We start from the raw sequence: 16,162 nt of genomic DNA, 5'->3' as shown, positions 1-16,162 counted from the left end.
TAGGTGCTAGGTGGTTATGAAATTGAAAGATTTTTAGTACTTTGAATTTTAAAGATAACAGATTTAGTCCTTTGGCTTATGTTTCTCTTGAGATGTAGTCCGGTAGTATTCAGGGATAATTTCTGCACGGGCTCCTTTGTGGTTAGTTATACTGAAGTGAGATAGAGAATATCTTAGGAAGTACTTGACTAGATGGTTGCTAAGACGAGTGGAGAATTTTCTTAATCATTTTAATTATGTTAGTAAAGAAGCGATATCTGAGCACTGGTAAGTCAAATCGGCCTTGTAAGCACGCTGGTGAAGCCCCACATCTTGCTCGCGACTATTCCAAAAGAACCGAACTAAGGGTTTGTACGGATCAACTTCTGTACATATGGAACTTTAGTATTTTCCCTAATATCTATAACATGGATGACGTAGTGATGCAGAGACGATCACAGTTTTGATGAAAGTGGTTCTTGCTGAAAATGGGAGAAGACTGATGTCCCATTTACGCAAAGATATTTTGCCCTTGTTAGTCAAGACCTCTGCTTTCAGTGTTGGCGCTTCCAGAAATGACACCTTTAGGATATTTGTAGGATCAGTCCTTGGGATGTCGAGTGGTAAGTTGGCAGTTATCCACTATCCGGTGATTAATAACATGGTTTTATTAGGGTTGGCCTCAAATCCGCTACTTTCTCAGATGTGATGGAGTATGTTAAAGTTAATAGAAATGTTATCTCTGAAGGTACAAATTAAATCATCCCTCCCCATAGGCGATGGTTTTGCACTCTTGGAGGACTGATGGTAGTGGTATTCCTTATCATGGTGGTATTTTTCACTCATCTCAGAAACGGTTCTAATACCAAAGAGAGAAGTAGTGGACTCAAAGGACAACACTGGTGTGCTCCTTTGCAAAAGGGGGATAGGATCTGATAATGTAGCCGTTTACTATCAATCTGGTTTTGGCTTCAGCGTAAATTCCTCTGATTGCCCAGTATAAACTTTCGCCAAACCTTACGAAATATAAAACATGGAAGAGAATGTCGGACTCAGCCAAACGCTTTTTCTAAGTCTATGCTGAATGCCCTAGAATTTTTTTTTTGGGGGGGGGAGATGGATTGAGTCCTAAACTCTTTATCCCTTCATCTGATTGAAGAACATGTGCGAATGGGGTGTTATTTAGCTATAAGCTCTGGTCATGGCTGAGTAACGGCAATAGACGAGTCTCGGTTAAAACTTCGTTGGCTACTGAATAAGTAAAGCCATCTCTAAAAATTAGGACGATCTCTAGATCACTATATAGTGGGCGAAAGAGCGTCCAACTCAGCATTGGCTCCACTCAATGATGGGCTCTCCCCACCACCGAGCAGAACCGATCATATTCCGAGGAAAGGCATCCACCGACACAGCCCCTCACCGGAGAACACTCTCCCCAGTGACTCAAAATGCTCCCTCAGGGCAAATACCCCGAAATCTAAGTCCCTCTCACCTGGAGCGAAATTTCGGAAAAAACCAAAGAGAGCGAAACTCAACGTCCCAGGGTAACGGCAATGCCAAACCTCAGTTAAAATTTCATTGGCTCCAGCATTGCCATCCATTACCCTGGATTATCAAGTGTTAGAATTTTAGTTCTTATAAGAACTGGGCGATGGACTGAGTCCTTGACTCTTTATCCCGTCATCTGAATGAAGAAAATCTGTGTGGATGGAGTGTTATTGAGCTAAAAAGCTCTAATCATGGCTGGGTAACGGCAATAGCCGAGCCTCTCAGTTAAAACTTCATTGGCTACATTGCCATTTGTTACCCTGGAAGTCCTGATTAGTAAGTAAAGGGTAAAATCTCAAAAAATCGGACGATCTCTAGGCCACTCCATAGTGGGCGAAAGACCGTCCATGTCTCAGCGTTGGTTCCACTCATTGACGGCCGCCCCGTCCAAGCACCCCGACGGGCTCCCCGTTTAAGCAGAACCGCTCAGCGTTGGTTCCACTCAGTGTCGGCCGCCCCATCCTAGCACCCCGATGGGCTCCCCGACTCCTGAGCAGAACCGCTCAAATTCCGAGGAAAATAATTCACCGACAAGAACCCCTCAGCGGGCCCTGCCGGAGAACACCTTCCCCGGAGACTCAAGGTGCTCCCTTAAGGCAAAAACCCTAAGGGAGCGAACTCAAAAACTCACACCCAGGATAACAGCAACAGCCGAACCTCAGTTTACTTCCTCGGTTCAGCATTGCTATTTGTTACCCTGGAAGTCCTAAAAAGGACTTTCTCCAGGCCATACCCTGTTAGAATTTTCATGCAGTTCACAGGAAGTAACGTTTTAGCTATATTTACATTATAAGGTGTATGTATATAGCTTTAATTTAAGAAAATAATTTCAAGTTTCAAAAAATATAAATTTTAAATCTTAATTGATATAAAAGTTACATTATTATTTTTAAGAAAAATATAGTAAATCTCAATATACAAGTGTGTGTGTGTGTGTGTGTGTGTGTGTGTGTGTGTGTGTGTGTGTGTGTGTGTGTGTGTGTGTGTGTGTGTGTGTGTGTGTGTGTGTGTGACTTACTTCCATTACAAAAGATTATAGACCTACAGTACAGTAGCATAAAGTAATGAGTTAAGGATTTTGGACCTGTTTTATTAACTTTATATAATTTTTATATAAATGTTTATAATTATAAAATTTTTATAATTATAAACTCTCTCTCTCTCTCTCTCTCTCTCTCTCTCTCTCTATATATATATATATATATATATATATATATATATATATATATATATATATATATATATATATATATATATATATATATATATGTTAAAGATACCAAGCTATTTTAAACCTGGTTTTACTCCATTTCCCAAGTAGTAAGCAAACAGACAAGTAAGTCAAGTTTGCGCCTGCAAGTATTGCAAGTCTAGATGATCCCACACGTAGTGCAAGTCAAAGCAACTCGTGGTAAAGGTGGATAAGCTCTGATCACTATTCTTAATATTTACCCTTAATGCAAAGCACATCTCCTGGAAGAGATGTATGATGCTATGTATTAAAGGCAAGGGGCTACTACCCAGACCGGTTTCGACCTTTATTGAGGTCTCATCAGTTGGAGCCAGGCTACGAAATACCAAGATTTTTGTAATTTTTTCATTTTCTTTGTTGTCAATCCGACTATCTCCTGGATATTTCGATAAACTTAACACCCTTGTTTTCACTTTTTTCAACCACTGTGATATCGGGTGTGTTACATTCCAAGCTTTTGTCAGTCTGGATTTTGAAATCCCAGAGTATTTTAGCTTTTTCCTTTCTGGTGAACTTTATGCTTCCAATAGTCTTTAGATACTTCAAACCCATACTTTTTACATAACTGCCAGTGGATTATCTTAGCTACGTTATCATGCTTTTTACGGTACTCAATTTGTGCAATTTTGTCGCATTCACTTATAATGTGGTCTACCGTTTCTTCCTTTTCTTTGCACAATCTACATTTACTATCTTCTTGAATTTTTTGTATTTTTGTCTTCATAACGTTGGTTTTAATGGCCTGTTCTTGTGCTGCAAAAATTACCGATTCTGTTTCCTTCTTTAGTGCTCCATTTCTCAACAATTGCCAGGTCAAGTTGCTGTCAGCGCTGTCCTCAATGCTGTGAAGGTATTTTCCATGCAATGCCTTATTTTTCCATCTTTCAGTTCTCACTTTTACTTGGTTGGTTTTGTATTTCAATTTTGTCTCCATGGGTTTAAATAAACCCTCTTTCCTTACCTCAATTAGAAATTTTTCCGTTGTTTGCTGCAGGTAATCATTCAAATTTCGTTTTTCTTCTTCAATAACTTGCTTCACTTGTAATAATCCTCTACCTCCTTTTTTGCATGATAGATATAGCCTATCAATGTCGCTGCGAGGATTGAGGGCATGGTGCATTGTCATTAATTTTCGAGTTTTTCGATCTAAATCTTCCATCTCTAGCTGGGTCCACTCAACAATACCTGCTGAATATCTCAGAACAGGTATGGCCCAGATATTAATTGCTTTTATTAAATTTCCAGCATTGAGCATTGACTTAAGGAGTTTTCTTAATCGTTTTATGTATTCTGCTCTAGTTCTTTGATCTTATTGTGCAGAATTTGTGATGTTTCTAAAATTCCCAAATATTTGTAGCTGTCTTCGAATTTTATTTCCTTGATTATTTCACCATTGAGCAGCTCGATTTCGTTCATATCTTCAAACTTTCCTCTTGTTATTCCAGCAATTGCACATTTGTCTAAGCCAAAATCCATTGATATATCTTGACTGAATATGTGCACAGTGTTAAGCAACGATCCGAGTTCATTCTCTGATTTTGCATACAACTTCAGATCGTCCATGTATAAAAGGTGAGATATCTTTGCACTCTTTTGCGCAGTTTGATAACCATGAGCAGTTTTATTTAAAATTCTAAGAGGATCAATGAATATAAACAATAGAGGAGATAATGAGTCTCATTGAAAGATGCCCCTTTTTATGTTTACCTCTCCAATTTCTTTTCTATTTATAACCAACGTTGTTTTCCAGTTTTTCATGCTGGATTGCAAAAATGTTTGCACGTTTTCGCTAATACCAAATAGTTCTGTGCATTTTAAAATCCAACTATGAGGCACCGAATCAAACGCTTTTTTATAATCTATCCAAGCCATATGGAAGTTGGTTTTTCTACGTTTGCAATTTTTAAGAATCATTTTATCAATCGGCAATTGGTCTTTTGTGCCTCTTGAATTTTTGCTGTTACCTTTTGTTCAATTGGGAGAAGAGAATTTGCTTTAAGATAGCTGTATATTTTATCAGCTAGTATGCCTGTGAGTAGCTTAATATATATATATATATATATATATATATATTTATTTATTTAAATATTTTATACGGAAAGTCTGGTCTTAGAGATTAAATATGGAACTTTAGTATTTTCAAGCCACTTCTGGCCACTCCACTTATTGGTGACCGGAAGTGGCTTGAAAATACTAAAGTTCCATGTGTTGAAATTCACACCCGCCTAAATATAATTACAAAACATCCACGTTTAATGTAAAAATAAAATAAAATAATGTATGTAAGAATGCTACAATAGTAGGCAGCAATGTTTGGCAGCATTATAAATGTGGTCAGTTGCGATATTCATACCAGCATGCACAAAGCTTAATTTTAATAAATGCTGATACAGAGAGTTTAGAAACTATATTGTTCATTTCTTGTAATAATGTTTGATTATTTGGAACACATTTGGAATTTTTAAGGAGGTTTCATACTTCATAGCGAGTTGCCAGAAGACTTGAATAAACTTGAAAGATATCAGTGTTAGAGAGTTGGGTGCCCTTCACATTCGCTCTCTCTGTTATGCATGGTGTCACAGTAAACACACTGTGTCCAAGATAATAACGAGACCATCGATTACTTTCTCCAGGAAAAGAATAAGTCTGCGTGAAAAGACAATGGCTAATTCTCTTTCTGGTAAAATGTTTCATAGTTGGTTAATGCGATCAACAGCTCAGACAAATGGGGCCACAGACCTGACGTGACGAGGCGGAGCTGGTAATCAATTTTAGAGTCAAAAGCCTTTCTCATCTTCTGTTTCCTGGCCTCCCCAAGGACTAAAACAAGGAATTAAAATATTTGCTCAACTGCTTCTTCTCACGAAGACTTTCAGCTCAATGAGTGGATTGCGAGTTCATTGCCGTACAGTTTTGCGGAAAGGTGGTCTGGGTGTGTGCTACAATCGTGGGATCATTAGGATGTTTGCAATAAACCCTGGGGACCCATTACAGAAGATTAGATTTTGTGGTCATGTCCAAGTATAAGATGTGAAAAAATCGAATATACAGAAAGATATGCCAATCAGGTCAATGTAGTCAACTGTGATTCAAATATTCAATTACGTAGGCTGTTTATGTTTATAATAAAAAAATTACACGCAATATATCTTTGTTTTAGTTAGCATGACAAAGCTTCTTGTTCGGTAACATAAATTACACACATCAGTTAACTTAATTACTAACTGACCTAAAACATAAAGTAGTAAAAATAATAGAAGCATGTTCGGTCTATTTGCAGTTGCACATAAAGGAATTCTAAGAAGTTGTTGCTCTTGTGTTAACAGGTGCAACAGAAAGTGGAAGTGATGGTTGCTAATTCACTGGATCAGTGACTATGGAAGTGCCTGTAGAACAGACACAATGCTGAAACACTACGCTTGTGAGATAGAATCTACTCGCAACTTTCAAAAACCAATGTGTATGCGCATGTCTCATTGTTGTCCTTATCCTTATAAGGACTGGCTTAAAGGGGCGAAGCAAGAATGCTTTTCATATTCCCCGTTATCTGTAGCGGACAGTGTAGGGATAAGGTTATTGAGCTATTATTATTAAAGCTCTGATCATGGCAGGAGGGTAACAGCAATAGCCGAGCCTCAGTTAGTGCTTCATTAGCTACAGCATTGCTATCCAATACCCTCCAAGGGTATTGGATTGATGAATCAATCACCGCATCTCACGGTCGATTGATTCATTCACTCATTGTTGAATCGGAAGAGAATCTATTTAGATTTGCTTAACGTATATAAAATATGGTGTTAAAACATATTTAAAATAAAGTCTGTTAAAATGAAAAATTTGATCAGACTTTCATAGAAATACGATAGCATATTACAGTTAACAAGAAATTATATATTTCTTTTAAAATCAGATTCTGAATTGAACTTAATAATTTTAAGTACACGTATTATGTGGAAGAGAAAATTGATCATATAATGAAAAGTGCTTAGTATAATGCCAAACAATTAACTTGCGCTTTTGAAGTTATTCTTTTAATGGTCTTATTTGATTATTCTTATATGACAAATAAACAGAAGCCTCTTAAAAAAACCTATGGACTTCTTCATATAAAAGTCTCATTTTTTTGGTGCACGCAACCATAAAAGTCCTCTAATGATCATCCTATTTCTTTCTTACTATAAACATCAAGGTTTTCCAAAAGGTTTCCCTCGTGTTTTTGGAAAGCCATTGAACCATAATTTCTTTCATGTCAGAAAGAATAGTTAGTGGTGTTAGTACGTGTAATGAAGCCAATGTATTTAAGGTAAATTAAGAGAACACACAACTCGCTGTTATTGTACCAGTGTAATTTATCAACGTTTCCAGTGCTTTGAGCAACTAACCGCTTCAATAATGATCCTCAGATGGAGATTAATGGCGTTTCTTGTTACAACTAATTCGTGTTTAACGTTGGATGTATAATGGATCTTCTTTTGGTCGCTTCTTTACGAGACAGAGAGAAAGGGCAAGGACCACTATCGAAACGAAGAATTTTAAATCACTGATCTTGCTCCTCCTTTGTTATTTCAAAGTCTAAAAAAAAAAGAGAAATAAACTTCTTTTGAAACTTCAAAGTCATTGAAGGGCTTTATCATATTTAGCAACGGCGCTTTGAACTCTGGAACAGAACGTCGTGTATAAAGTAGCAGTCGATGAAGTGGAGATTAAAAAAAAAAAGTGATGAAGACTAATTGGTGAGATTGAGAACAATTGTGAAAGATGCTTATTGGGCATAAAAATCGATGACGAGGAATATATTTTTGAAGACGTTGAGGATACTGAGTAGGAATAGTGATGAAGAGGATGGACGACACCATTACCAAAAGGGAGAATACAGATGAAAATTGAAATGACAGATCGCTCGAATATTTCTACAACAAATTTTATCTGTGGTTAAACATTTTTACAATACATACGAGCGTTTAACACTATAGGCCACTCTCGTGACATCCACGTATAAATGGTGTCAGTAATGTATTGTTATCCATGAGGAAATGATTAGTTAAATATTAAGTAACGATAACACACACGTGACAACAGAAGTATTTTTTTTTTATCTGAAGAGAGGTAGAAATATACATGAAAATATTTTGTCAGTTGCCTTGGTAACAGGCCCTCTGGGCGTCATTAAGATAACCATTCTATTTAGAATATGAGGAATACATAGTCTTCCTTTCCGAACACGTTAATGGTGATACAATTAATTGTATCCCACAGTATATGCTATGTTGGGCAAGGCATGTTTGGCCAAATTGTATTTTGCAGGGGGGGGGGAAGAATTTATTTTTGATGATACATTTCATGTGTTATTAATATAGCACTGTTCGATGTCCTTGCTTTTTTTTAGATTAATTTTTCTAGATTTTTAATTGCTAAAGAAGACACACACACACACACACACACACACACCAGAGAAAAACTGACTCTGATTGGTGACACCAGTATCATATTGACAATATAATTTTCTATAAACAGTGCTGGGGCTTCTTTGATTGACCTCATCAGAACTTCTGGTGTGATCCATACAGATTTCCGAAAGAGAAATTGTAGCAGAATTACACGATTTCTTTTTGTCGAACTTCTTGAACTTGGCGAGTGACATTCTTATGTTCCGTCATGATTGGCTTTCAGCACTCTGAGCGCGTGCGATCGACCTCCTTTGGGGATACAGCAATCCGACAACACACACAAGAAATAGTTGGGTCACACTCTGAATACAAACGATCTCATTAGAAGAGCCGGGGGTGGGAGGAAGGGGGGGGGTGTCGAAATAATATCACGAAAGGAATGTAAACTTAGAATTACTGTGAGTCACCTTGGTACAAAGCAATTACGTTAGATGGCGCTGTACTCCACTTAAAATAATCACGAATGAGAATCGTAAGAATTTCTATCGGCGTCATCAGTAATCGATTGCAGCGCCAACTGACGGATATTTATCGAACTTATAAACTTTATGGTAGTGGGGAAACAGTACTTTGATCACTCATCAATTGAGACAGAATAAACGATAAAAATCGCTTTTAAAAATGAAAAAAAAAAAGCAAACGTCGTCTGTTTATGTAAGAGGTCAAAAACGGATAGAATACGATGACTTGAAATTCTTACGACTTCATTGCATTTCGACATCTTTCGTGACAATGCACGATTCTATGACACGGAATCATGGCTGATTGACCACATCGAGAACGTCGAGAAGAAGATGGGAGGGGGGGGGTGGAGAACATTCCGCTTGCTATACTCTTTCCTTATCTTCGCCACCGCTCTTAAAGGAATTTCAATAAATGTTAAAGTTGTTTACTTAACTCATGAAAAGAGTTCCCAAATAGGATTGCTTACTCGTCGTTCGCTTTATAAAACGAAATACTTCGATGTGCGCAGCTGTGCGTGCAGAATAACAATGGCAGTTTCCATGACAACTCGATTTTGGTGTTTTGCAACGATTAAATGGAAAATGTTCAAACTCCCGTTTGCAAAAACGCTGAATTTTGTTATCCACAAAAGCCTTTGTACGTAGGTAGCGCTGTGCAGAAAGGATGAAAGAAATCGGCGATAAATGCCATTGTGAGAAGGATAATAACTTACCGGAAAACAGATGGGAACAGTTCGGACACAAGTGAATAGAATTTTCCAGATACACTGCCTCATCCAAAGTATTGGAAGCGGAATATAGTCGGTCGATTGGTTCGGTAGCATAATTACGATTTTAGGCCCTCTCATGACTTGGATTTGACTGAAACTTTTTTTTATAAATCACGTGTTGCGATATTTGCTCATCGATCGGAAATGTCCGTGTGCAAATTGTACATATAAAGTGTTTTGACAGCTTAAAAGACAATTCTTCGCCTACATTACCTTAGTAATTCTAACAAATTCCAATTCATAGATGAAAACGGATCGGTTAGAATTATGTCTGTTAATTATATGGGTACTCTTTCTGGTTAATCTGAGTTGCGGAATAAAAACCCGAGTTTGTGCGAGGGAAATGCCTTTCTGCTTCTGTCTCAGGAGTCTTTAAACTATTCTTCTACTTTAATCAGAATTTGGCGTCGACATGTATGAATGAGTACGATTATTTCACAGCGCCCGGAATGTCCCTTTGTGTATGTGTGTTTCAACGAAAATTATGATCGCTCATTGTACTATTAAAACATACACAGAACATTCCAATCATAAGTACAAAAAAGTTAAAATATAACTGCTTTAATGTTTATGTGCAGTTTCTCTGTGTGTACATCTATCGTCAAACAGATTAGCAATGACTATTATTTACCGTATTAATAATCGAAATTGATCTGGTTGGTTACATGGGCCTTCAAAGTCTAACAGCATAAAATTGATTAGTTTAAGTCCAATCATATCTTCTCTTCTTCTTCTTCAACCGTTTGGTTCTGTCCACTGCTGGACGGAGGTCTCCCCCATGGTTTTACAGACCACTCGGTTTTCTGCCTCTCCCATCCATCTCACTCCTGCAACTTGTTCCAGTTCATCCCTCCACCTTCTTCTCTGTGTTTCTTCTTGTCTTGGTCCATCCATTGGTCTCCACTCTGTTGTGTTTCTAGTCCATTTCCCATACATCATATATTTCCAGCTTAAAAGGAAGAAGGACAAAAAAATAAAAGAAAACAAGAAACAGTATATTTAACTGGTATTCGCTAAACAAAACTGTCGTAAGACACTTTTGTGTCTCCGCGTGCTCGCTCTCGAGTGTCCATATTATCCAAAATACGTGACAAGTCACCTATTCCGCAGAGGTGATGTGATTGATCGCCGTGTAACAAGAGAAGCAGGAGGAGGAGGGGGGATTATCGGCCAACTATATAACTGGAGGATAAGGATTAGACCTGTCTGTTCCGTGCCCACAGGAGGAAGGAAGGTTTTTTTTTCTCTGTGACGAGACACATTTTTAATGGCATAACTGCTTTCGCTAAAGTGACCTAACTTTCTTGAAGAGTCGTAGTTAAAAGTGCGCGAGACTGCCGGCACAGCTGGCGATCGTTTCCGCGCGCATATTTTTATAATGGATGACCCGTCATAACGCCGCCGTCAACTGCCGCATTTCGTTTTTCCTTAGAGTGACACCAAGGTCACTCTGGAAAAAAACGGAGAAAGGCGAAATGAATGGACGATGTGTGTGTGTGTTGTGTACCGATTGGGCCAGTCCAATGCACAGAAGAAAAAGTAAGTTGCAGTGTTTGAGATCGTCTTAATCTTAGCTCATGAATATTGGCTTTGCTGTCAGTGGATGATGTGATCGATAAACTAAGGAAATCTTTCTCTCTCTCTCTGTTTCTCGCTAAATGAAGGGCTTCCAAGTAAGTGGAGATGAACTTATGCTGATAATTTTCTTTGCTGTGCCTTATTTTTAATATTTTTTTCTTTTAATTGATGATAACACAGAGCCATCATAGAGTCTCTAAAATTATAGATTTTTATTGTTTTCTTTCTAAATAATCAATAGGCATTTGTCTGTTTTCACTGACAACGTAATGCTGTTATTAACTGCATTTCATTTTTTTACTGTCAATAATTAGTGTTGCTTTTATTCGGATTGTTACGTCAGCAAAAATGTCTTTTCGATATTCGCTGTTGGCAAAACATCGATTTCAGAGATAAGTTATCTCTATTAAATATTATAAGTTAACTGGAGAAAATAAGTCACATAAAAAAAGGAATAAAAAAAAGTTATCATTTCATATACTTTCCCAATTAAAAAAAATACAACTATAATAAAGTTTATTATAACGATAATAATAAAGTTGATGTATTGCAACAGAGAAACTGAAATCATTCAATAAATTTAAATTCCTCAGAATAATTGATATCATTTTGAATTTAACCATAGCTGAATTAAGTGGAAGATCGTGTCGTTTTCTCCTCCAAATGATTCGAATGTCAAGAACAAAGCATGACCGAAACGAAAAATTGGAACATGTACTATAGATAGATTTTTGCATGGATTTCAAATTTTAAATTTCGATATAATTCGTTTGGCCAGAGTTCCCAGAATAACTTGCGATAGGACAGAACAATGCTCACACTTGAAACGTAAGCATAAGAAATTATCACCTACATAATACGAAACTAGTCAACAAATTACTTTAGGTTTCCTCATGATACTGGAAAAATTTTATCATTTAAATAGATACAAAGAATATTTCTATTTATATATGTAATAAATTATGAAGTATCCAAGCATGTAAAATTAATCTCCAAGTGTGGCGCATTCTGTATGTCTTTTCATATTCGCCGATCAATATCACATGACTTAGCGTACTTACTAAAAGCCATCTTAATATAATTATCTATTGACTGAAACGCTTGCTATGCAGTGGGAAGTAATAAAACATTCATATTTCTAAGGGAAAATAATGCTCATCCACTACAATAGGATTTTTGACTCTGAATATTATCTGATAAATCAAAGGGTTTTTTAACAAGTTAATTTAATTTTGTTAATACAATGCTAAGATCAGACAGCGAGGAATTCATGATCACAGAAAGTGGCAGCTAATCATCGGATGTTAACTGGATTATGCAGCGTACATGATTGTGACTTTATTGATTTATGAGATCACTTTGTTAATTAGCGGAAATGGTATCCATCTAAATACGCTTGGATCGATCGGGTTCAGTAAGACCTGAAAATCCTTTGCATTTTTTAAATATTTAGAAAGCACTAAAAAAAAAGAATTGATGGCATAGATGTGAAGGGTATTTCAAATAATAATAATAGGAGTTTTGGCTTAATTAGAACGTTCTTGTTGTCGAAGCGCTAAGTAGTAAACATGAAATTCTCAGAAGAGAGCGAATAGGAGAAAGAAATGCGGACGAAGTTGTTGTTTATCCGGAAGAATGGGAGTATCATATTGATGATACATCGAATTGTTATATGGAATAAGAGTTAGATAGTACATAATAATCATGGAGTTTGTAGAGTTGAGGGATGGAGCTGTAAGAAAAAAAGATATCGATCTGAAAAATCAGCTAATGGGAATAACACTTTCTGATTGTAAATTTGAAGGGTTAGCCAATTCATAAGTGTCACTTGTCGCCGCATAAAGTGGAGAAGAAGTCTTCTTAGTGTTGTAGGAAAAATTAATGGAAAAATTATTTAGGAATCACGGCCAGGATATTGTTAATAAGGATAACTTGTTGAGCACGCACAGAATGGCCATGCTTAAGAAATAATGACTTTTATCTTAATCTGGATGGTTTCGTTAAGGGAAGATCGGTTATGACAAATAAACTTAGTTTTTATGATGACGTCACAAGGGAAGTACACGAACGTAATGGTCATAATGTAATGGTTATGATGTGAATGGCCACATAAGAACTTACTGATTAAAATATGCCAAATGAGTAATGATAATCGCCTTTAGATACGAAACTGGTTGATGGACAGTCGATAGGACATGGAGTTCAGAAGGAAATCTTCTGAGAATCAAGTGATTAGGAACAAGTTCATTCTGATTCCAGTGTTTTCATCATTGTTGTGTAATATTCTTGATTAAGAGCATAATTTCTGTCTTCAATGATGATGATGATGATGATGTGAACCCTGAGCAAAGCAGTCAAGCATTTGGATGAATTGGGCTCTTTAGGGTGACCTTCAATATTAGAAGGGTGGACGGAATTTTTTTGGAATTACCGCTGAAGAACTAAGGGAATGAGTTCGCTGTATTCTATCTGTTTAATTGCAGGATTTCTTGTTTTAAAGGATGTAAAACTCGACTTAAGGGAGGAGAAAAACCTACGTAGATTGGTCGTGTCCCATATGCGCTACAGGAATCTGAAATGTATAGAAAATGAAGTTGAAAAAATTAAATGTAAAAAAATAAACAAAAGAGTATTAGAATGATATCCGTTGAACGAATTGCATTTAGAAACAAAATCTATGAATATGGAGATCTGGGTATTTTGATTGTTAGGAATTTAAGTTCAATAATTATGTAGGTATGAGTACCTATCAAACAGTAATGCCAACAGATGGTAAGTTTAATTAAAAAGTCTCTGGTTGGAACAATATTGGGTTATTGCTTACATGTTTACTTACTCGGAGTTTAATGGATATCGTCAAGAGAATTGAATTTGTTCAAAGAACATTCACTACATACGTGAAGAGAAGACTTCAATGATTGTTATGAGAACGGATTAGTCACTTGTAATCCAATAAATTTATGTAACATGAGATAGAAGAGAGATTTAACTGAAGTTTGTTGGCTTAAGTTGCTGCATTTGGCTGAAAATTAGGCTCTACCAGAGGACATACGAAAAGATAGTGAAGATGACAGATCAGATTTACGAAGTTCATTTTTTACTGTTAGGTTAGAAGATATACGGAATGGTTTTCAACAACAGATAAAACAGCCAGTGAATTTGTGTAACTTTAAACACAATTAGATAATTGTAATTGCTGTAGGTGAAGGATAGATTAAGGTTTGTCTAGACAAGGCGTTTTGCAACCATTTATGTGTGCAGGGGATGATATAAAGAAGGAAAAAAAAGAATCAAAATTTTTGTGTAATGATTAGCTACTTTAGCACTCTTAGGCATGCTGGTATTGTTGTGTTACATTTGTGTATAAAGATGTTTGCAAACAATAACAAAAGAGGGAAGAGGCTGTGCATCTATGTTTGGGATGGTGATGTTCGTGTTACGAGTATCGGTTTGGTTCATTCATTCATCCATTTCGTATGGTGATTCCGTGAGCCCCCTATTACGGGGGGCACGGCACCACCTCAATTCCCCCCTATTTTTATCCGAGCTCGGGACCGGCATAGCTGACAATTCAGACCTATGGCTGGAGGGATTGTCTTAAGTATTCCTGACTGTATCCGTGTGTGTTCGTTCATTTTCTTTCTTTCAGCTTCAAGTTAGTCTGTCGCGGACTGGGTTTGATTTCCCCTTCAAGTCTTGCATTTTCTTCTCACAAACAAAACCGACTGCTTTTGGTAATAGTTACGTGTATACATATATAAATATATACGTATAACTACATGTATGTATACTGTAGTTACAAAAGTAAAAAATATAAATAATAATAATAATGAATTTAATTATTTATAAATGCCTTTTCAGTGATCTTATTGCGAATTCCACTGTCTTAAATTTTAATCAACAAACTTAATTATTTAATCCACAAATTAAATGATGAAATAAATTTTTGCGTACACTAAACTGTCGTTTTATTTCACTGTACTGTTATTTTTTATGCATTCAACAAAAAAATCATTTTCTGAAGTAAGCGTTAACAATACATTTTCTTAACTTATTTTTTTACAAGAGACTTCAAAAAGTCTCTCTAACATAATTTCACTCTTCAACTAGCAATTGATGCAAAACGTGTTCCACACCCATACTGCACTGGTAGATCTACAGTATGTCACCAATGCTTCAAACTCGGAAAATTGTTTGTTCGATGTGTTTTACTCAAACGAAACCTTAATACTTTGCAGGTCTAATTTGTTTCGAGTGCCTTAAGTCGATTACGTAATTTATAGGGATGAAAATGACGTTTCAGGATCACATCATGAAGTGTTGGTCAACGTTAGCAAGGGAAAAAACAGTTATTAGCTTAACGTTTATTGAAAAATAATTATAATAAATATAAGCCTACGAAATTGATTATTTTAAGATCCCGTTGTCTCTTTTTACTATTAATAATATATTTCTATAAATAATATCTTTCTGTATATTTAGTGTATATGTGATAATATGGTATTTAAGTGCGTGTATGATAATACATTTAGTCCATTTTATCTGCATCTGATCAGAGTATTTTTTTACTTATTTCCCCCTTAGTTTCTTTCTTTGATTTTCCTTTATTTTTGCTTCAAATTATTTATTTCCTTTTTTTCTCCCCTATCCGATATTATCTTTCTTTCGGTCGTTCATTTTTTCTCTCTCAAAAGGTCACCAATGGATCTGGGTGGAGTTAAAAAAAGAAAAAAAAAATTCCAAAACATGGAAACTACTAGATATTCTGCAGTGATTAAAAAACCTGCCTGGAATGACAATTCGTTGCGTGTTTAGCGATAAATAAATCATCCACCGTCCGTGTTAAGTGCACTTTGCGTCCATGTAAAGTTATATTTATTTTATCAATTAACAGATCAGAGATCTGGGAGAATCAACTCATAACGAATAAAGAAACAGACTCAGCAAAATCATAAACTGCACAGGAAAATCACGTACAAATTAAGAAGATAATTGCATTTTTATCTATATGAGAAGTTATTACGATTATTATTATTATTATTATTTTATCAAATTATCTTCATTCCGTGATTAAACCAATGATACTGGATCGTACTGCAAGAACTGCAAGTTTTATCGACAGGT

The sequence above is a fragment of the Typopeltis vanoorti genome, chromosome 24 (genome assembly GCF_054136105.1).
Source record: "Typopeltis vanoorti isolate ZY-2024b chromosome 24, IOZ_Tvanoo_1.0, whole genome shotgun sequence".
Lineage (NCBI taxonomy): Eukaryota > Metazoa > Arthropoda > Arachnida > Uropygi > Thelyphonidae > Typopeltis > Typopeltis vanoorti.
The sequence above is the reverse complement of the archived record's forward strand: the minus strand, read 5'-3'. Positions refer to the sequence as shown.